Below are 23205 nucleotides of genomic sequence, written 5' to 3'. Positions count from 1 at the left end.
GCAGAGATTGAAAAAATATAAAAATGACTACTAGTCATGTTCTTAAAAAAAAGGCTGTCTAAAGCAGCAGAAATTGAATTTATGATACTTGGGAAAAGAAATGTTCTCATTTGTGTGGCAGTTTGGTTACAAGAAAGGTTTAAAATGGATGTGGATTCAGAATATAGTAGATCTTATGGGTCTAGTATAAATTAAGAATTACAGTGTTGTGAAGCCAGAATTTGTGAGATTGGAATGAGGTGCCGGTGCTGTGAAACTGCATTTTTCAGTGCTATAATATACCAACTTATTAAACCCCTATCCCTGCTCAAGTTTAACTTCTGAATTCTGAGCCATGTGATCTTGGTATCTGTTTTCTATGAATCTGTGAATAAGTCTTTTGTTTCTATTTTTCTGGGGGAGTAGGAAGAAGAGAAAAGAGAAGGGCTGTGAAATGCTGTAAAAAAAAAAAAAGACTAAATTACATACATTTATTGTTATTTATACATATATAAAATGTCAAGATAATTTTTAGCCAATGTGTCTTGCTGACAAGGAAGAGAGATTAGACTCCACAATCAGATGACAAGTATGAGCTTAATGAATCATGGTTACAAATTATTAATTATAGTTTAATCGTTATATTTTAACAAGTTAATAGAAGAGTAATTCTAAAAGAAATTTTCTTTACAGGTAATCTTGAATTACTGTGTATGAATCATGATGTAGGAACGACAAATATCCATATGGGACTTTAAGGGAACATGATGTCTTTCCTAAGACTAAACTACTAAAAGAAATCTTTTTTATATGTATTATATTAACTGCCAGACTAAGATTTATACAGGAGATATATATATATATATTTATACTTTACATAAATTGCTAGATGAGGTTCTGTTATTTTTCTTTGCGTTTCTTAGTACAAATAGGAAAAAGTAATCTAGGAAGAACTATCAATAAAGAGCACAGACCCTTATTGTACTCTGAAGTTCTCACGCTATTTCTAGTCATTCCCTAATCAGCATCATTGGTTGATGGCTTTTGTCCATTTTAAGGCACTGAGATTCCCAGCTTTGTTGATCTTGTGTCAAAAACCTAACACTTAAAAAATGGTATAAATTTCTTTTGGCCAAAGCACAGATAAGCCCTACCAACCTTGGTGCTGGGGTGATGGATGTTATTGTCTAGATTTCTGCTGTCCTGAAATTGTAGCCCATTTCAACAGTATCTCTTTAACAGTGGCATTAGTTGGAAAAAAACTAAACTATCCACAGTCTCAGTATACAAATCTCAGATACTACTTCTAATGTACTTCCAGCAAGATTCAGGACAATTTCTTAGTTTAAAATGTTCATAGAATTTATTTTTTTTTTAAATGCAACACCCTGCTGTTCTGTGTTGCACTACCTGTTTAATACTTGTACATTGGTAGATCCATAAATGCGTTCAAAATATCACGTATGGATGGAGGACAAAGTAAAATTTTAGAGCAAATCCCTTCAGATATTGAAAAATTGAGGTATCTTTCTTGAGAAAGAGACAGAACTGTCTCCCCGCAGTGGGTGACTGTGTTGGTTCAGTAACCCAAGAAAAATGGACATCCCCTTCTCATGGTGGAGAGAACATGAGCCTGATCCTAAAGAAATGCTCCTAAAGAGAAAGTCTTCAGAAACTTTGAAAAAAGTGGGAGCCCCTCAAAAGGTCATAAAGCAAACCATTGCAATGCATCTTTAGTTGATCCAGACCTAGGATTCTTTTCTAATTCACACATTATTCAGAAACAAGCTGTGTATGACAAGAAATTAAAGAGGAAAAGCAACTTTGTGCTCTTTACAAATATGCTCCAAGTAAAAAAACATACAAACAGATTGCAAAACACATTTAAGTTCAGAAGATGCAGACTTCCAGAGAGACATGCGGATAGAGACTTGTAAAATAAAAGTACTTTTCTTCAGTAATTATCTTAATTGGCTCCTATTTTTTTTAAGATCAACTTGTGCTTCTTTTTTGTGATTTTTTTTCTATTTAGTCTTCTAGTATAGACTTGGAAAATGACTTTCTAAAACACAGTGCTTTAATATTTAATAACATTTTCTGGATTTACATTTCCAGGCCAATGTATGGGTTATGTCCTTTTTTTGTCTAATTTCTCAATTGCCTGAAATTATGTATTATGTTATAGATGCCCAGTGAAGTAAAATCTTTGGGAGTCACCAGTGGAAGACACAAGATGCATATGAAAACTTAAGTTCAGCCACCTTCACTTTTCCTGAAGCTTAAAAGGCTGAATTTTCTTTGATAAATGAAAGCTATCAAGATGCCACCTTTTTACTGAGACACCAAACCACCAACTTAAGTTATTAAAACTATACTTGTCACAAGAGTATAACTCATTTCCTCATCAATTTGAGAATTCTTGCCCATTCACGTAATGTTTAATGGAATGTAAAGACTGTTGGAAAATGCTTTGGCTTCTTTCCTTCTAGTTAAGGAAGGAAGTTTCCTTTTGAGTTTCTCACCATAGTCCACCAAACCTTAACTTTCCAGCAGAACTAGTTTATAATTCTAATCAAATTGGGCATTCTCCAACACTGCAGTTGGCTATCATGTTGGCTATCAGTTGGCTACTACAAACTGCCTTAGATGTGCACACACTTCAGCGTGACCAAAGTATTAGTAAGTTTTTTATTGAGAAGACATCTTTACATTCATTTAAACTGAAATCCTTTAGGGATTCTAGAGGCAGACACTATATAAATACTTGCATGATGTTCCTTTAAATCATTTTTAAAAGAGAAAGGCCATTTTTATTTTGCAATAATTGTTGCAATTCTTATTTTTAATTCGGACAATCTCAAACAGTGGCTTATAAATCACAAAGATCAGCAGAAACTCCCACCCCACTTTCTACTACCATCTTCAGATACCACACTAACTTCTCTCACTCATCACAACATCTGTAAGTCTTCACTAGATTTTAAACAAATGTAAATTAATTTCACAGAACTCAGTTTAGGTAAGAGGAAATTTTCCACAGTCCAATATTAATAACCACAACAACTGATGACAAGAGTATTTCTGTTCTCATGAAATTTCTGTAAAAATGCAACACGTTCTACAGACCTGTTTTTAGAAAGCTACAAGAAAAAATGGACATTGTAAATAAAATGTTAAATCCTTTTAATCTTTCAACAGACTACTATAAACAATACTGTTTCCTAAAATATACTTATTGTCATGATATCTATTGAAGCCCATTATTCATGAGGTAACAATTGTATTTTTCTTGCTGCGTGTATTCTTTAAATTTCTCTGGGGATATGTGTTTCATTCCAAGTATGACCATAGATTTTATATTAATAAAAGGGACTTAGCTTTCTCTATATATCTTTCCCATCATGTAAATTTTCCTTCCACTGTTAACCATTTAACCATTTCATGCTTTCAAAGCTTAAAGTATGTCTTCTTTCATTTTGTTTACAGAATTCTATGCCTTAGACCAGAAAAGTGTAATGGAAATCAAACCTCCCATTTACATTTAATATCAATGCTATTTTCCAGACCAAGAATAGATTATTTGCCCACCATTATGAGATCCCTGATCTAATGAAATATGTATATGCATATAAAGAAGATGGAAAGTCAGCACAGGTGTACACCTTCAAGTTGAAAAGCAAAAGTTCTTTGTGAAATGTCCGGCTACAGCTGAGATGTCTGTGTCAGTATTATAGATAAAAGGATAAAATCCTTCAAGTAAGTTAGTAGTTCTAATGATTCAAGTGGCAACTTGCAGAGCTGGTTTTCATTCAACAGAGTTCTTGGTCTTATTCTGGTTTTGTAAATAATTTACTGTATGGTTATGGAAATATCAGATTCTCCATATACCAGTCAGAAAATGCATATTATTTTATTTATAACAGTGTTTTTACAAGGCTCACTTAATTACAGCCAGATTTTGGCAATGTATTGAGTAGCCCCAATGAGTTTATTGAGCACTTGCAGTGACCCCTTGTAGGAAAAGGTGCTATTAACATTAGGAAAAGTGGCTCAATTGATTCCTCACTGTTTAGGAGATCATTTGAAATTCCCCAGGTGCTAGATAAATGCAAAGTTATATGTCTGTTATGTACAGCTTATATGGACTATGAGAAAATAATTATCATGCAAAGGGTTCACTAACATGCACCCTGCCTCCCATCAACTTCATTAAGTCCCCGTGTGGGAGCAAAAGGCTTTAATTTGCAGATCCCTCTGAAGAACTGGGTCTTTACAAGGTAATCTCAGCATACATCATGTTTTCACCAATGAGTTTGATGGAACATAAAATAAAATTGTGGTGACAAGCAAATCCATCAATGGCACACCCAGTAGATTCCAATTACGTTAATTAGAGTAGACTTTCTAATGAGTGGAATGTCAAACACTGGATCCTTGCCCAATGCTAATCATTCATTCATTTTGCTGCTGGTTCTAATTCACGTTATGCCAAGGAGGTTTCATACATTCTGACACCAAACTATGAGCAAAGTGCTTCTGCTTTAGAAATAGAAATAGATACACAAACACATTTGACATACTAATTAAATGTGCCAGGGTGCAAGATATATTGCTAAATGTCATTCTGTCCCAATAAATGCAAGCATCAGCCAAGCACAGAAAGGGTGTAAAGCAGTATTTATAATAATTCCACAGCATAAACAACACAGTGACAGTAACTAACCTGTTATTCTGCGAAGTCTACTGAAGTAGCATCCAAATAATAAGGAAAAATCTTGGAGGTAAACCTATCACATTAAAAGGGTGCTTGAAATAGTAGGGTGTATCTGAGTATACCAAAGCCATGGAGTGATAACTGCATGAACACTAACCTGATATTCAGCTAAATGCTTTGTATATGATCTAAGAAAGAGAGTTCCAGAAAGATCCTCTCCAGAAATATAGACTGCTTGCATTCAGGGAAAATGTTCACCTGCACCAGTAGCTGTAAGACATAAAAAGTTAGCTGCCATCTGTTGATAATTAAGCATGTTTGAGCTTATTTTGTATTAGCTTCAATGACTAATGAGGATGGATGTGTACTAGGGCACCCAGCTGTGCACTGGAGAGACAAGCACAGACACACGTCCCTGTCTTCTGCTGCTTCAGCTGTAAGGACAGGAGCCTTCCCCAGAGCAGGAGGAGGGTAGATGGCAGTAAAATCCCAGTTCACTGCAGGTACTCTTATCTCTTGAGTTCACTTTCCATATTTGCTACCTACTTATTGCACAGAAACTAACTAACCACATTTTCATGCTCTGATGCAGAAGATTATGCCTTCAAATCCATGCTCAGGATACAGGGATGCACAGGTAATGAGTGTCTTCAATATGGTGTGAAGGGAAATTGTTCAATGCTTCTACAGCCTTGAATGAGCAGTTGGGTATTGATTTGGTTCTCATACACAGTTTTAAGTACCCCAACCTGTTAACACAGTTTTAACTTAAGCAGTATATATATGGTCTATACTTTGTCTGGAAGGAAGGAAGATGAAGCTAGATTTTCTGTCAAGTTTACGACAGATTAAAGTCATAGTCTTTAGTTACCCTGTAGATACTCTCCTGATTAATTGTGTTCATAGAGCTCTGGTTCCTCAGCTTCTACCCTCTCATGTTAAGTGATGTTAACAGTACCAAGCAAGATGGAAAGGGAATCAGCGACGGCTCTGTAAGGTGATATCCCAAGACACTATGACTGCAGTAATGTCTAAATATTTATCAGACACAAGACCTAACAGGATAAATTCCTGGTATCAGCTGTGTAATATACTTTAATAAAAAAATTAATAATAATAATTTATAAAGTCTTTTAAAAGGTATTTAAGATCCGTGGAGGTGCTAAGAAATAAACTTCAAGCTATAATGGCTTTTCAAATTCATGCTTATTATGTAAATCATTATACAGTGAATGAGAACAACTCCATTCTGTCTAAATTTATGGATGGATGAACTGATTTATATAAAATAAAAATCTGTCTGAACTACAATCCATGCTTTTTTTCAGGTTTGTCTACTTTTTATCTGTTTATTTAACTTGGACAATGTATCATACAGGCAGAAAAATACCCTTCACCTCTTCACTTCATAATCAAAAAGATAGATGCCTAAATGAGCTCCCTCACTAAAAAATTCACAAGCAAATTATTTGAAGGATATTAGAGGAATAACACAAGTGATAAACAGAGTTTGAAATGTTTTTAAACAGAAAACAGGGAGTAAAGATAATTTCTAAAGAGTTGGTTTTCATTTCCCCATTTTTCAGCCACAAGAATTCAAACATTTTGTTTTCTTTTAGGTTTTCAGACTTTCCTTTTAAACATACTTTTTAAACTGGAAAAAGAAGAGGAAAAGTAAAAGGGAACCTTTTGTGTCTAATAAGAATGTACAGAGTTAAAAAATTCTTGATCTACTTTAATAATGACAGCAGCGGAATATCACAAACAAATTGGCTAGCTCTATATTTGACATACAAAGACAGAAAATTAAGAAGGCCAATATTTTGTGAGATTTCAAACTTCTGTTCAGACATATATCTTTGGGGAAAGTTTCCAGATTATCAGATATTTATTTGAGCCCTTTTGCAGTTCATTCACTGCTACCTCAAAATTCTTATGTATAACGCATAGCTTTGATCTGTAACTTACAGGTCTGAATTAAGTGATGCTACTCAGTCATTGCAAAGCCGTAAGTAAATGATCACGAATCACGTGAACAGGCATTCAGCTCATCTGAACTCATAGAAGCCAATTTTGAATAGCATGCACGGTGCCCTTCTGCTGAAGGTCAAATTCTGACTGATGCAAGAAAGTGCATGAAGTCCATAAAGCACAGCAGTGCCGCTGAAGGAGATCATCAATTCCCCCACATACGCAGCTGCAGCTTTGCAGCGTGTTTCAGGTATGAGAACATGCTCTCATCTTCTTTCACGGCATGTACTAGGAAGCTTGTGGTCCACACAGCTACAGTGTCCCAGGACAGGATGAAAAAGAAATGGAAAGAAGCAGGAAAGTTTCTTGGGTTTCCTCTCACCCATAATATGGTTTATCCTCAAGACATGCCATGGCTCCTCCTCACACATGATTCTCTGAACTTCAGTTCTGCTGGGACTAGTAAAAGTTTGACAAATTACAAGAGTCATTCCAGAGGGACAAATGCCCTAGGAATTTATTTATTTATTTATTTATTTTAAGTGTGTACTAACAAAGAACATAGGTTATGTTTTGGCTTTTCCTTTCTAAGTTATTAATTCTTTCTCCATGTGCTATTTTGTTGCCAAATCCCTTCCTTTTCTGTCTTCCTTTCTTTCTGTTGCACATCTGATATCTGCCCTCCCTTTAACAGATCTGCCTCCTTTTAGAAGATCTTTTCACAATTTTTCCTTCTGTACAGATGAATTCCTGCAAAAAGGAAAATGGAACATACTAAATAATAATCCAAGGGATCAAATTTCCTGAAAAGTGATGTGCAACTTTAAGGAGTTGCAGTGGCTTTTTCTCTAAATTTGAACTGGTATGGAGGCAGAATTTGATTACAACAATAATCATCAGTTCAAATTATGCAGGTTTTCCTTTCCTTTTTACAGGAACAAATAATTCTTTGTAGAATCCATTGACAAGTGAGGTTGGAAGTCAAACTGAAGACATTAATAAAAATGGGCAGCAGACCTTGTACTAGTACAAATTACTGTATTTTTACTGGATCAGTGGAGAGATGTCAAAATCTATCACATGAGGATCTTACCAGCCATTTTAAAACCATCAGTTAAGAAAATAATCACTATCATCAATCAATTACAACAATTACAAAAAAATTTTAGTAGTTTCTACAATAAAGTCAATTAGAAAGGTGTGACTATAACATCTTACTACAGTTTTCCTATTATTAATCCACAGATAAGTTTAAAAAGTTCTTTAAACTTTCAATTTATTATTATCCTTTTTATATAATTTATTTCATATTATTTATGAGATTAATAATAGTAAAGCATTATAATTCAAAGCAATTTTCATTCACTTGTATTTTGCAAGGATTGAAAGGTAAAAATATCACATAAAAATTTGTTTCAAATGTTTTGGTAAATGAAGGATTAAATCAATGATTGTTTAGGTGCTCCATCTATTGCATTTAATTTATACTTATTGACTTTGATGCATCATATAGTGCACTACATTCAGATATGAAATTACCATTGCAGCCTGAAAAGTTCATCTTTTCATGGGGATATCTTCACTGCCTAGAAGCTACCACTTTGGTTAACATTTCAAGGATGAGGTCAGCAGTCTTCCCAGATAAATTCAGAAGTTAGTACACACTGCTAAAAAGTCATGCTTCCTCAGAAAATGCTTATAATAGACATATCAAACACACTGAATGATTTGTAATACATGCAAGGATCAGTGGGTCACATTAAATAAAAGTAGATTTAGTAAAATTGTGTAGCCTACACTGTATCATAAATTATTAAAATTAATGAACCTGATCCCCTCTGAAGATTACTCCATGGCTGACACTGGTATAATTTCATTGATATTAATGATTCACTTCCAGTTTCACAGTGATGTAAAACTGGAATAATAGCATGATGATTCAGGTCTAATACTATTAAATTAGCTGCGCCATTTACATTAACAGATGGCAGGCAAATATGTCTTCCTTCGTTCATTCAACCCAGGTGATTAGGGACTTCTTTTTTCTGTCCACTATTATATGGCACATTAATCTATATGTTTCATATGCACCTATATAACAGCTTTTGGTTCCTGATCTTCAGAAATATAATTTTAGTATGGTGAGAAAAATTAGAGATTGAAGGCTGGGATGGAAGTTGTGTCAGAAGTGGAATGAAAGTTGTAACCTGAGCTGTAACACATAGACCTCTGCCCTCTCTGGGATAATTTCCTACCCTGGTGCGTGCCTTTGGTCTCAAATGCTGTTAATAAACTGACTGGCCTTCCACTGGGCCATCGCACTCTATGGGATAGGCTTCAGGCTCTGCCATTGGATGGCACAAGCCCATCTGACTGTGCTTGTTGGAAGTTCTCCTCTAGGCCAAATGGAATAAACAGATCTAGATTTACATCCACTTGCTGCTTCAAAATTCAGTGAGTGAAAGAGCAACACTGTCAGGGTGCACTGATGTTTAAGCTATTACTCAAGCTAAATCTAATTAACTCATTGCAATATTCTGAGCACAGGGGTTTTTGCACTTAAATACAGGCAAGCCACGTGTTTTACTTTGAAAATTTCAATAAGAAAGAAGTATGACGCTCATGCCTCTGTCACTCATCCACACCATAGCTGTTCAACATGCCTAAAAATCTATTTTATAAGTAAAAAGTCCTGTGACTGAATATAGCTCGTAGTGTGAGTACCTTTGACATAAAGCTTTGCTTTTGACATACTCTAGTTCTTTGAGGTTGCAGTATTTTTACTGACGAGAATAGCTTTTAATCAACAAATGAATACTGTTACCTACAATTATTTTATTCTTACCCTTACTATTTCATTAAGATATATTAAAGTGGAGTGGAGAGAAGCCATTATATTGTAAATACTAAAAAAGCTATACAGCCAAAATTAGTATCTTTTAATAATATATGGCATTGAAACATGGCTAGTCTCAATACATTTCCCAGTTTATAAACATTTAATAAGATACTGTTTTCTTCGAAACCTGGTACAAATATGTACAAAAATACTTATAGTTTAAACCTGATCATTGGAACCGGAATCATTAGAATGTTTGCACAAAACATTTCCTTTTTGTAATTCCAGGTGTATAAATACACTACAGTCATCCAAATCTGATGCTTACAAAGGAATATGGCTTGTTCAGTGAACAGTTTATGTTCTGCAAGTTGGGCACCTTTAGGGCACCTAAGTACTTGACAGACTATCAAATAGTAATGGACTTCCAGTGAAACCAACTGGAAAGCTTACATTTAATTAATTTAGGTTTTGTTATGTAATAATGGAGTTGCAGTGAAATTTCAAAATTTCTTGAGAATATGAAAACTGATTATACCATTCAGAGCAACTGTTTAAAAACATTTTCACTTTAAAAAGTTTCTGAAGTTCTGAAGGTGCTGAATTAAAACTTCTTCCTTTCTCCACTGCTCTTTAGCTAACTTTTCTTGTTAGTTATATTACTGTTAAGTTTTCATTATTGTTCATTATTTGAATATTCATGTTCATCTTTCTAATACAACTATGGTATTTGTTGGATGTCAGAAAAACACAGTGCAATAACACTTTCATTGTAATACAGGCGTGAAATAGATGTGCTGTTATGCAGAACTCTGATTAAGTTCTGTTGCCCTTTTAGCAAGTAGAGTAGTGTAGCACTGCAGCTACTACAGTTTTCCTGTCTTCTTCCCACCCATTATATTCTCAAGTTTGTTCCAAGCAAAAGTAAGTAAACTTTTGTTTACAGAGAAGTTCGTTAATAGCTTTATTAGTGTTGGGACAATTTACCTTTTTTTTTATTGTTTCTGGAACTCCTGTGCGCTTTTGTTTTGTCTTTGAATGGCCTCAGGACTAGCCTCACTCCAAATACCAGCAGAGGCAGCAAGTGAAAGTCTGTGGGTTTGAACTGCTGGTGAAACAGCTGACACTAGAGCAAATAACTATGGTGATGTGATGATAGATACCATGGTATTAAACTGGTACTTGATTGCATGTGGTTGAAATATGAAAGAGGAGAAAATCATTATCCAGAAGAGAGAGAGTGGTTTATTATGTCCAGACTTGAATAGTTCTTCACCAAGAGCGGTGCCGCAGATATGTTGCTGGCACAGTACCACGCAAATTTATTTCTTTGCTAATAAAGAGCCTTTGTGTTTTGTTGTTGTTATTTTTTTTCTTTTTATTTGAAGCATCACTAGCATTATGTAAAAGGAATGATGACTGTGTTTTAGACTTCCTTTTGCTGATAAATTGTTTTATTTTTTTCTATTCATAAGTTGCAATACCTGAATTTCTGTGTAAATAGTAAAACCTTACTTGATATATAATAAACCACAACTAGAATCACCTATCAAAAACAAGAAAAAAAGAACCTTTCAAAAAAGAAATGGAAACCTCAAATTTCCTGCAATTTGAGCTATGATCTCATTTCTCCTTGAAAAAAAAAAAAGAAAAAAAGACTTTTTAACACTCACGAGAAGTCAAAACTTGGCCTCTGTCAGAACAAGGAAGGAAGCAGATTCCAAAGATAAGGAAATATAAGGGGTTTGCCAGAAAAGGGCTCCCCCTGCAATACCTTGTCATCACTGTTTCATTAAAAAAAAATGCCATTATGATATAATATTATTTCTAAATTTAGCTTAATCATATGTACCTGCCTTTTGCCTTCAAGAATAACTTTTAAATGTTTGTTCTCTTCTGATAAGCCATTTCTTTAGAATTGGGACACCATGAAATATCTTCAGTTAGGTACTTGCAGTTTTAGCTGATTGATCTCATGCAATATCAAGTAACCTGAAGTGCATATGTTGTGTCTCAAAAAACATCCTTCTTTCTCTAGCAGCACATAGCAGCTGGCATTGATAGCAAAACATCTGTACTCCACCCAGGAGTCAGTGTCTATGCCACACTCTGAATTAGAGTGTTAAGCACATTCCCTGTTCCTGTGCATGTTTATGTTATAGACTAACTAGATAAATGCATAAAGTATTCACTTCACATGTGACTTCGACTATCCAAAAACCCTGAGTTTTGTACCTTTCTTTTGGAATGTATTTTAAAAGGCCAATAGCATTGAATAACGGACTTTGCACAGCTTCTTTCAAAGTAGAACCATTTTCATTAGGATTTGATCTGCTGCTAGAGGTGTTCTGTTTAAATAGATAAATCTAATAAAAATGAACTTAGGAAATTTGCAATGTTCTTGACTCACTTTTGATGAAAGGAAGATAGAGACTAGAAGACCTATGGTGATATCTTGCTCCATAGCTCACAGAAGTTTTGAATCCTGTTTAATCCTTAAGTTTGTTCAATGCTCTTTTTCTCAGCACAGCTTTGCTTTTAACATCTGCCTTCTTGACAGATTCTCCAAGACATTACATCGTTTCATGCAACACAGAATATGCACCCTAAGGGTGCCCAGAAACCCTCTTTGCTTACCTCCATGCAAGGTACAAACTAGTGTTATAAGTCATTTAGTTTGCAATGCCTTCTATGTTATGAACATCATTTTAGTGATTCTATTGCATAGCCTGTATACATCTATTGCATCTTAAGTAATAAAACTCTAAGAGCACACAATAGGTAGGTTTCTCCTCTTATTATAAATCAAAATATATAAAAATTCTGCCATAATTGAAAGCTGTACATCTTTAGGCAGTTCCTTTCAGTAACAGCATTTTAATTAGGGTTACATATACCCCAACCCTTCTCAAGGGAACATCTTATTTGAATAATAATGAATAATGCGACTGCTCTCCTGAAAGCAAAAGCCTTGGAAGCTGACAGTACTGTTCCTTTCTGTCTTTTAGATTCTAATGCTGATTAAAGTCAAATTCCAGTCAGAGATAATGCTCTAGCTTTGGTAGTAACATCGTTGGGGGGGGTGGGGGTGGGGGTGGTGGTGTCAAAAAATTAATATTTTGCATATAATTCACAAATACTCATGCCAAAGCAACTGTGTATTGTGGAGAATCTGGAGAGGAAGAGTTAGGCTGAGATTCATCCTCTTCATAACAGAAAACAACTGGCTAGTATAAATCTTTCATGATTTAGATGTGTATGATGAGAGTTACCTGAGTATAAAAGGGGATACTTCATCTTATCCTAATATGAAGATAGAAATATACTCAACTGCAGACCAATTATGATGATATTCAGGTATTTTGAAGTCTGATGAATAGGAAACATTGAGCTGCACTCATGTGATGATTAGCTTCATTGAGTTCTACTAGCAAATGTAGTACTTAACTTCAATCAATGCAGAGGTTAGGCAAAGGAAGTTTATTGTATTGATGGATTTCGTAAGGGATATATGGAGCCATCTGGAAAGGGGTCACTCTTATGAACCTGCTGAAAGGGCTGGCACTGTGGATTTCATAGAAAGTAGCCACAGGCTTCATCAGATTGCTATACCTGAATCGTGAGACAGCTGCATACTCTCAATCTTACCTTACTTACAGACTGCAGTGTACAATTACTTGCAAACAATTATTGATTCTGTTAAAAATAAATAGGAATCTATTACAGGGGAGACTGCTGGTTCTAGTGTTCAGAAATGTTTTATTGCCTTCCTGTTGAAATAGTGATGTCTTGCTCCAGGAAAATTATAAGCCTAGGGAAAGAAGTGTATGCTACATCTTTGGGGAAAAAGGTCTGGGGACTGCATCACTATTAGAGAGATTCAAGATCAAAATTATGGGCTAATATCTGAAAATGGGAATCACAGGCAGCTGAGAATCTAAAAGAAATGGCAGGGCAGTTTAAATGTTTAACGGCTTAAAAGTTATGTACATGCAGCTAGTCAGCCTCAAGCTTTTGGGAGCTATGAAACAGTATGTCTTTGTAAGGCAAAAAGACAGGGAAAAGGAGATATCTATGCTAAAGCTATTATCATTATTAATCATTCAGATAATTATATTTTCCTTTAGATTTTTTATTCATATTGTAATGAGTAGTTCATAGTGTTGTTTATGTAGTTAACACATGCTTGGAATAACCATTAATAAATCTCACGGCTAAGTGGTGTTTTGCAGATTTTGTCTTACACTAGACACTTAAGTACGCTGCATTTTATCACTTCCTAAATACTTATGATTTTGCATCTGGTGCAATTTTCAAATTATATCTTGTACAGAGTCAGGTTAGATCAGTATTTATATGACTAACATATAAGGAACCATTAGACAGAAAGTCGCCTAGAAATAACTAATTTTACCATCAGTAGTTCTTTTTCCTGCCACCAACACTGAAATGCTGCCCAAGCACACTGCTGGGAGATGCAGTGCTTTCCTCTTGAAATCTCTGTCTTCTCTGTAAGGCATAACCAAAGTCAGGCTCTAGGCCACTCCGCTTTGGAGTCAAGCTAAGCTTCCTCTTTAACAATAACAGAATGTCAATGATCATAAAAACTGAGTCTGTCAGACCAGTTACTATGGTCAAATGTTGTATAGCGCATTCTGTAACAAGAGGGAAGGAAGCTCTCATGTACCGCTGGGAAAGGCAAATATAGGCTTTCTGTACTATCGAGTATTCCTTCTAGATCAAGTACAGGCTGAAGCTGTGATTCCCCACTAGAAGGCACAGAAGCCTAAGCTCCTCATCCAGAAAGGTTTTTTTCTTTTTAATATTTTTCTTTCAGTTTATCATTATGAAAAGACCTGAAGAAATCTTTTGAAGCATATATGCTAGATCGAAAAGTATTAAATTAATAACATGATAAACATTTGATTGAGTGCAACCTGAGCGACACAGTTCACACAGTCATAAGGTCCAATAAGATGAGCAACAGGAAGGCAAAAAGGCAGTATACAGTTAGAGAGAGACTTCAAATTATTTAGCTAAGTTCAAGAGTAATTACAACATGAAGGCAAGTATAGTAGCCAAAAATTAGTTTTATAAATCTTGGTTCACACTTTAAATTGTACTAAGATGCACAGACTGGGGTTAAAGAATTTATACACTTCCATTGAGAAACGTCTCTACTTTCCTAAAAAGTCCATTAATAACTTTTCTGCTTAACATTAATCCTGTTTATATAAACTGCATACATATAAAATTTTTCTGTATAATTTCAAATACAGCACTTTTGAAGGTAATAGGTGCATTGGAGTGGCAAGAACTGCAAATAAAAGGAGACTGAAATCAGAAATAGATGAAAACACAAATATTGCTACATCAGCAAACAGGCAAGTGCCAGCAATTCTGGTTAATCAAGAGAGTTGTCTTTATATCTAAAAGACTAAATGTAGGTGTTTTAAGGTACTTAGATGCTATGAGTAATAACACAGTGTAATCGTGGATTCTTCTTGAAAATGAGAAGTAGAATTTGGCACAATAAATTGATTAATCATCTTTTAAAAATATATAAAAAAATAATAAGGTTATGAAATCCATACAGTCAGTTTATTCTTCAAAAGGTAGATGGTTCATCTGTCGTTTGGTTCTAAATTAGAATTTTTGTTTCAAATAGGTTGATGGTTGCAAGAGGATTTGACAATTTCAGATGCAACGGAAACTTCTGATGGCACAAGGTTGCAGAGAGAATTTCATTCTGCACGAGTGAGTGAAATTGCTTTGTATAACCCACTTAACATGCTACAAAAATTTGCTGCCATAGTTCTTGTGGGACTAAAACCATAGCATATCTTAGACACAGAGAAAACCCCCCAAACTGGGCACATGTGGCACCGTGAGAAGAGCCTTTCTATTCTTTAAGCACAAACTCGCCTTTCAGTCACTCTGAACTGCTTTTCAGCATTTCAGAAAGCCCACAACAACTCGCAGTCCACACAGAAGGAAAAACTACAGCCTGAGTATAAGGTGCAGGCTTTAAAAATCAGGGAAGCACCTTAATTACTTCTAAGATAACTTCTATCTTTAATAAACAAAATAGACATGAAAAGGTGCTACTACATTATTATTTCAGTCTCAAAACAGAGGTTTGATCTAGTCATTTCATTAGCCCATAACACCAGGCTGAACTATGTGTTAATCAGCTTTTTCAAAGCCTCCATTTTGGGGTAAATGAAATTCCCTGTTCATTGGCTAAGGCAGGCAGGGTTTGTGTAGGACAATGCTTTGAAAGTTCCCTACAAACCCAGGTCCTTTTAACTTTCAGATTTCCAACTTCTTTTCAATTCTTAGGCCTGCAGCATTGTAGCTTTAATTTATGTTAATGAATGACTGGATTATGCTACTGTTGCCAGAGCATCTGATATGTCTGCATCGCTCCTCTGTTCTGTGACAATGCCTTCAGTGATTAGCTGGGCACATTTAAACATTGTTTGCACTGATGTATAAACTTCTGTGAGGCTTTTAAGCAAGAAGATAGTGGCAAAAACTTTGAGTATGTAGCAGACGGAGAGCCAAGTACAACGCATCAGTGGCAGATTAGTCAGCACCGCTACGCAGTGGAGAGAGAAAAGATTAAACATTCTTCATTTGCTAGTTATGTTGGAGACTGTTTACAAGTAGGAATAACCTTCAGGTCTCTCTTTTCAGTTTAACTCATTAATTAGTAGTCACATCTGTTTAATCTATTTGCATGTTTAGATTCTGTATTACATTGATTTGCAGCAATTTCTTCAGCTCTGTCACATCTAAACTGTACTCACAGAATATAAACTTACACATGTTCTGTTCCATTTATTTCTTTTAGATTTCCATTGATCTCCCCATTCTTAGCTAGGAGGGTAAAAATCAAGATAATGAAAAATTTCTGGAATAGAGAATTTAGTTCAAGTAAGTAAAAGGCTCCACTGGGCTTTCTTTCTGTTATCCTCTACTTCTCAATTAATGTTAATTTCAAAAGTGGATGCCATGTATTGTATTTTCAGTGTTTTGTCCTGCACTTTTAAACAGAAGCCAACAAGAGTTGTTATCCAGTCCAGCAGCTAGTGATCGATGACAGATATAGATTCAATTTGCCTGAGACAGGAAGAAAGGGAACCTGAATCTCCTACTTCCTCAGTTGCTGTAGCAAACACTAATATACTAAACTACAAAAAAAAAAATCCTCCACTGCCAGTGTTACAAGCACTTGTCAACGTTAATTTTATTTGAGCCAAATTCATTTATTTGTGTTACACTAAGAAAGAACTTAGCTGCAGTCTATGAATGTCTGTGATATGTAAAGCTTGGTATTTTCGTCTGTAATTCCATCCCACATCCTTCAATGAAATCCAAAAATTTTTGAGACTTTTGCCACAGGTGTCACTTGGACTGTGATCTCAACCCTGTTTCATGTAACCCAAGATGCAGCAACTGGGACTCCATGTGTGGGGTACTGTAAGTGGGCATAAATGCTTGCAAGAATCACATTTTCCAAAGGTTCCAAGTAGCTTAGGAGCCTGAGTTTCCTTTTCAAACACAGTTTAAGCACTAAGGACCCTTTGATTCACAATTAATGGTCCCTGAGCCATTTATGAGAAAATATATGAAAAAGATTTGAGCATGGCAATGCAACATACCCTTCCCGTCCAAGCCCAATGTACTCAAAATTTGGAGCTCATCTAAGAAGGAAGTGTGAGGTCAGAACCCCTCTTTTACACATTAGTTACTTACTTATGCCAAACAAAACAGTTCAGCATGAGATGTTTAGAAACACCCAGTTGAGACAGTCCTGGGCTCAACAACAAGGAGTTTGTGATTTGGAAAATAAGCACCACCCCCATCTCCCACGGTACTGTGTTAATTACATTGGCAGTTGAATCAAAGACGTCACAAGCATAGGCATGCATGCACACACAAACACTCACAAAGCCTATCAGTCCCCCAAATCTGACAGATTCCAGCATTTTGCCGTTCTGTTTCATATATTTTGAACACTTATTTAATATATCTTGCAGTTAAATACCTTATTTTCTAAATATCCTAAACAAAGTACATCTTAAATATGTTTTGTAAACTGTGAAATATGTTGTTTTGCAGTCTTTCTGTACTTAGAGATTTCTGGATTCTTATCTCTCTGTGTAAAGTATAAAGCTTCTCTGGAAGTCTATGGAAAAGCATCACTTTACAGCAGCAAAGAAAATAGTTGATGCAATGGATTGTGCCCTCCAAATTTTTGCATATCTTAAAACACTCTAATTTTTCCTTCAGAGAATTCACAGCTCCATCTTCAGTAAATGAAACAAGAACTGCTTACTAATACTACTGACAATATTTGTTTGAGAAACCTAATTTAATAACGTAAATGAAGTGGAAGTAGCTCTTAGCAAATATATCCCTCAAAGGCTTTAGAATGAGAGCCAGCCTATAGAAATAATATTTCTCTGTAGAATGACAGTTTTAAAATACTGCAATGATTTGTAGGGTAAGCTATTAAATTGTACTATTTGTATACAATGGTTGCTCTTAACAGTCCCACAGCATCTATTTGCAAGTAATTACCCTTACTGTGGTATTTGCCATGTGCCATCAACTTAGCTTACCATTACCTCTACCGGTAAGTAATACAGCTAGTGAACTCTTGGGTAAAAGGTAAATGTTGAAAGGTTTCATTGTGGACCACCATGTGCAAAATAACTGAGAGTAGAAACAGATAATGCTGATGAGGTGTTTTAAGACTCCATTGACCTTATATCCCATTTCTTAAAAATTTTCCAGTGATGTAAATAGCAGTTGTTCCATACCTCCTCTTCAACTCTTACTCTGTTGGCACGGTCATTGAATATTAAGAACACATGGCTCCCAGACTTGGGGACAACTTCTGCTGTGGCATGCTTCAGGAAAACAGGTTGTTTCTTGCTGCCAATCCAGAAGGGTTTTCCAACCGCCTTGTAAACTCAGAGTCCACCTATCTGCCACAATGGAAACCTGAGACTCTTCAGTTTGCTTTATGGTACATATTATTATTCTGTGCACAGATTCACAGAGCAACAGTACAGGCTTTTTCTAGAAGGACATTATAATGTGAGTCAGCTACAGCCATGAATTTTATTAACTTTTTTTGTTAGGAACTGCATTAAATGGCAACACTAATGCACAGATGAGCTCTGCAATGTTCCTATTCCAAGGCTGAGCAGATGGCTGTTTCGATGTGTGCTTGCTTTCATGTTCTCCATTTCATGCAGTGTTCCTTATCTTAGGCAACCCACTTATATTTATGCTGCCGGAGAGCCTTTAAACTTGCTGGAAGTTTATGGAGTAAAGGGATGGTATGGTGGAAAAGCCAGAGGGAAAACTCAGATAAGACTCTGGTTGTGCTTTCTCCTCTACTTGATTAACTCAGGAAGCTGCTTAGATTTCCAGTTTCTCTTGTGGCAATGGAGGAACTAATTTGGTAGGGAAAACCCAGCTGAACCCTATTTCAAAACCAGAAAAAAAAAAGGGGTCTACAAATTTCCAGTAACACTCACTTTCTTTCTCTCCCAACATAATTTTTGTTACTTTTTTCCCTTTTGCTTTTTAGCTCTGTACAAACACCCAATTTACATCTAACTGTAAAATAATTTTTTGAAGGAATAAACAATTCAAACAGTAGGAACTACAAGTGCACAGGTCCTTTGAAAAGTAAGTCACTGATGTTACAAGAGAGGTATTCAAACTGAACCACTGAACCTTTAGAGGCCACTGTTCTGTTCCCATTGCAGCTGGTATTTTCCTTCTAATTTGCATTTAAATGCAGGCAGATCCAGATATTCACTCTTCTTCCCTTGACAGGCTTCTATTGCAGGTGGTGCAAAATGCCCAGCTTTTTTTTTTTTTTTTTTTGGATCACTTTCCAACCAGCACTCTGACATGCTCCGGAATTAGGGAGCTTTCCCATCTTCCATGTGGCCCAGCCTGTTCCCTGCTAACGGATGGCTTTACAGCAGGAAGCCTGTGGATGAGGAGCTGTTACTTTGCCTTATTACCCCAGCACCTGACTGATTGCTGTGACATGAAGTGGTCTGGTGCAACTTGCATATGCTGCCAACTTGTTAGTACAGACGGAGGCTGTGCAAGTGCTATGGGATGAGAGTGTTATGCAGCTCCCCAGAATCTGGCTTTAGTCAAAATGTGGAAATCTGGACAGGCTGCTAATTACTGGCGGTGTCTGGTTAAACTGTCAGGATTTGAAAGTAGAACTTCAGCCACAAGGAAATGAAATGAAAAAAACCAGTGTCAAACCATGTTAAATATAAAGTATGCTTAAATGGTAAACAGTAATGCTTCAATTTCGACCTGTGATCACTGTGCACTGCAAATATTGTACTTTATTTCCTTTTTATGCCAGTTGAAGAAGGAGCACAAGAATGCAATCGTTATGAGATTCAACAGCCAAGGAGGAGCTAGCGAAGGAATCAGTTACCAGTTCTGGATATTACTATGATTCAGTTTAACTCGAAAGATACTCTAGAAAGACATGCATCTTTCACTGGAATGGGTGTCCACCATTCTCACCAGCTTTTTTATGCCATTAAGACTTTATATCTGAGAAGAAAATTTTCAGATATTCAGAAAGGAATATGGAGCAAATCAGGAGTAAACAGTGCCTAACTCCCTTTGCCTGAAACATTTCTCTGGCTTGAACTCCAGCCAATGAGTAGTTGTTGACTGACATTTGGCTTTCCATTTTCTTTAAGCATCAAACTCCCAATTTCTCTTTATCCATTCTGACACTCATGGTCCTCTCAGTCACGCATACCTACTCCCCTTTGCTTCACTTCCTGCTATTTCATACAGATAAAAAAGAAAAAAAATTCACAACATCTTGTCAAAGCCTGGAGAAATTAAACAACTTGCTCAAGTTATGAAAAGAAACTGATAGAAAAGCTGAGTCAAGAGTCTAGGTCCTGTGCCATAATCTCCATTTCAATTTCTCTCCCTGACTTACATGTATATCATATGCCATCAATATGCATAAATACTTTATTTTATTTTAATTTTGAAATATTAATTTACTGTTTTAGCATGGCAAGTTTTCAGATGATCTTTTTCAAGCTGAACATCATGGATATGAGCATTAGTTGCACAGTAAGAACAGACTGAAAAGGCTAAAGGCAGTGCCAGTGAATCAAAACTAACACCCATTACGATCCATATTCCTTTCTATATAAGGAGGACAGTCTTTTATATGAGCTAAACTCCTCGAGGTCTTGTTCAGACATGAAACCCAATCAGCCAAAAGTAGCAGGGGGAGTAATGCCATGTATTTCTAAAACTCCCTACAGCTGGTTGCACACCCTTAGTATCACACATACTCAAGCTTTCACAGCCTAATTTAGCCTCTTTTTCATTTTAATATTTTTAAATCCAACTAGAAAAATCATATCATCTATGCACAGCAGGATGTCCCATTATACGTGAAATAAGCTTTACTGGTATTACAGAAATGACAAGTTCATTCTTGACTCTATGTACAAAGCATAATTCAGTTCCATAAAGCTTATTGCATTCAGACAACCCAATAGCATATGTGAGCCTTATGTTATTCTGCCCTTTCACAACATTTACAAACTGATACATATCTCTTCAAGAGGATAAATGTTTTCCTAAGTCAAAAAATGTCAGCTTTAGCTTGGACTGCATTAGCTCTATTGAGTTCTTCAAATACACACCAGGTTAATGAAGACTAAACCATGGTGGGCTATGCTTTTTGATAAATATTGAAGTGCTCTTTGATCCTGATAACCCACAAATGTTCAGCATGAGTGAGTTTTCACGGTCAGCATGCAATGATTTTGATATTTGACTTAATCTGTAGCCCAGTGTGGTTTATTTTCCTTATCTGGTTGGTATGCTTAGAACAAGAAAAGGCAGAGAATTAAAAACAGCACAGTAGTAGTGTTCAAAAGCCTTTTTTCTTTTTTTCCTGTTTTGCAAGAATTCTGAGCCAAGCTGACCCATGGCTTAAAGACATCTCTATATACAAGTCTTTGCAAACAAAAATGCACTGTGGTGCCCCTCCTTTACGCTGGACAAACTATCTCCACTTTTGCACTGGGGACTACAGTTCAGCTTTTCATTCACTCAGTGGCTTTGTATCAGGCTGGGAATTAATAATAACAATATTTTGTACTTGTATCAGTGCTTATATAGCACCTTTTTATCCCAGGCTCTCAAAGCACTTTACAAACATTAATTAATTAAGTCTCACAACAGCCCTGTGAGGCAAGGAGCTATTAGGTGAAATAATTCCTTTCGGTTTCTTGCCTTTGCCATAGGGAAAAGAACCAGCATAAAGAGCTTAGTTTGTGCCAAAAAAATATAGCCTAGAAATAATGCTTGCAGGGCTGTACGTCTCATCACTGCATGAAGCAAGTACTCAAAATCCTTATGCATTAGCAGAACAAGGAGCCGTACCACAATCCATGAGCTGATGGAGAGGCAGGAGCCAGTAGTCTTCGCTAGCTGAGCACAGTGCCTTTGTAGGCACACAGGTTATTATTTTAATCATAAGAAACAAAAAGTGAGAGCTTGTCTGCTAAGTTTTCTAATGCTCTTGTGGATCCTTAGTAACAAAGTATGACTCCTCAAACGGCAGTTAAGGCCAACTGGTACATAATTGAAAAGAATGAGAGTTGCCATATCTCTAGGCATGAAGAATTACCAGCACAAGCTGAAGTTGTTTCCTGGATCTGATAAAATTAGCAGTAACCAGGTTATTATATAGACGAGCCAAACATGAAAGAACACAAAGATAAAGGATGACAGATAAACATGTGACAGTGTTGTTTAAAAAATGAACACTAATATTTCAGGCAATGAGTTCAGATGCTGAAGCACAAAACCTCAAAAATAATACAGTGATCTTGACGTCTCATTTAGGGGCACCTTTGGTGGTTTCAGGATTTTTTTGCCATTCTAAAGGGGCAGACAGGGGAAACAGAGATTACAAAGAAAAAAACAGACTTACAGCTTGCAAAAAAAACCAAAAACCTCCAAACCTAGACTTATAACTTGTAAAAAAAAAAAAAAATGTCATCTGAATTCAATGTTTAGCCAAGCACTGTTTATCAGTGTTTCATTCTGTGCACTAAGAACATAAATGGTTTCTTTTTTCCCGGGGCCAGATTTGGATCACTAACTTGAGTTGGGCCTGAGGGAGAAACACAGCATGTATGATGAGCTGATTAATTACCAGAAATCAAATGCCTTGCAGTCAGGAGCAACGTGCTTGAAAGAAAGCACTAGTACTATAAAAGTGGTGCATATCTACATGCATGCATGGCCAGGCAAGAACACCATGGGGATTAGATTTCACTGTAGCCTGAAACAAAGGATTTAGGAATGATTGTTTATCCTTGACAGTGTGACCTGTGCCAGTCTTTATTAACAAGGGCTTTCAGTATACGACATTTAAAGTAACAGAACCCTATTAAATAAACCTCAGGATTTTACCTTCTTAAAACATCACTAGGATTTCAGCTGCTTTTCAGAAACCGTCGCAGTGATTCATAATTAAAGGTTAGGGTATGTCTTATTTCAAGCCTTGTGTGCACAAATATAATCCTTTTGAGTCTGTCTCTTAGGAAGAGCTCATTTAAAGTGGAGTGCAAATCTACCAGGAAGCCATAAA

The sequence above is a fragment of the Buteo buteo genome, chromosome 10 (assembly GCF_964188355.1).
Source record: "Buteo buteo chromosome 10, bButBut1.hap1.1, whole genome shotgun sequence".
Taxonomy (NCBI): domain Eukaryota; kingdom Metazoa; phylum Chordata; class Aves; order Accipitriformes; family Accipitridae; genus Buteo; species Buteo buteo.
Note: the sequence above shows the minus strand (reverse complement) of the source record.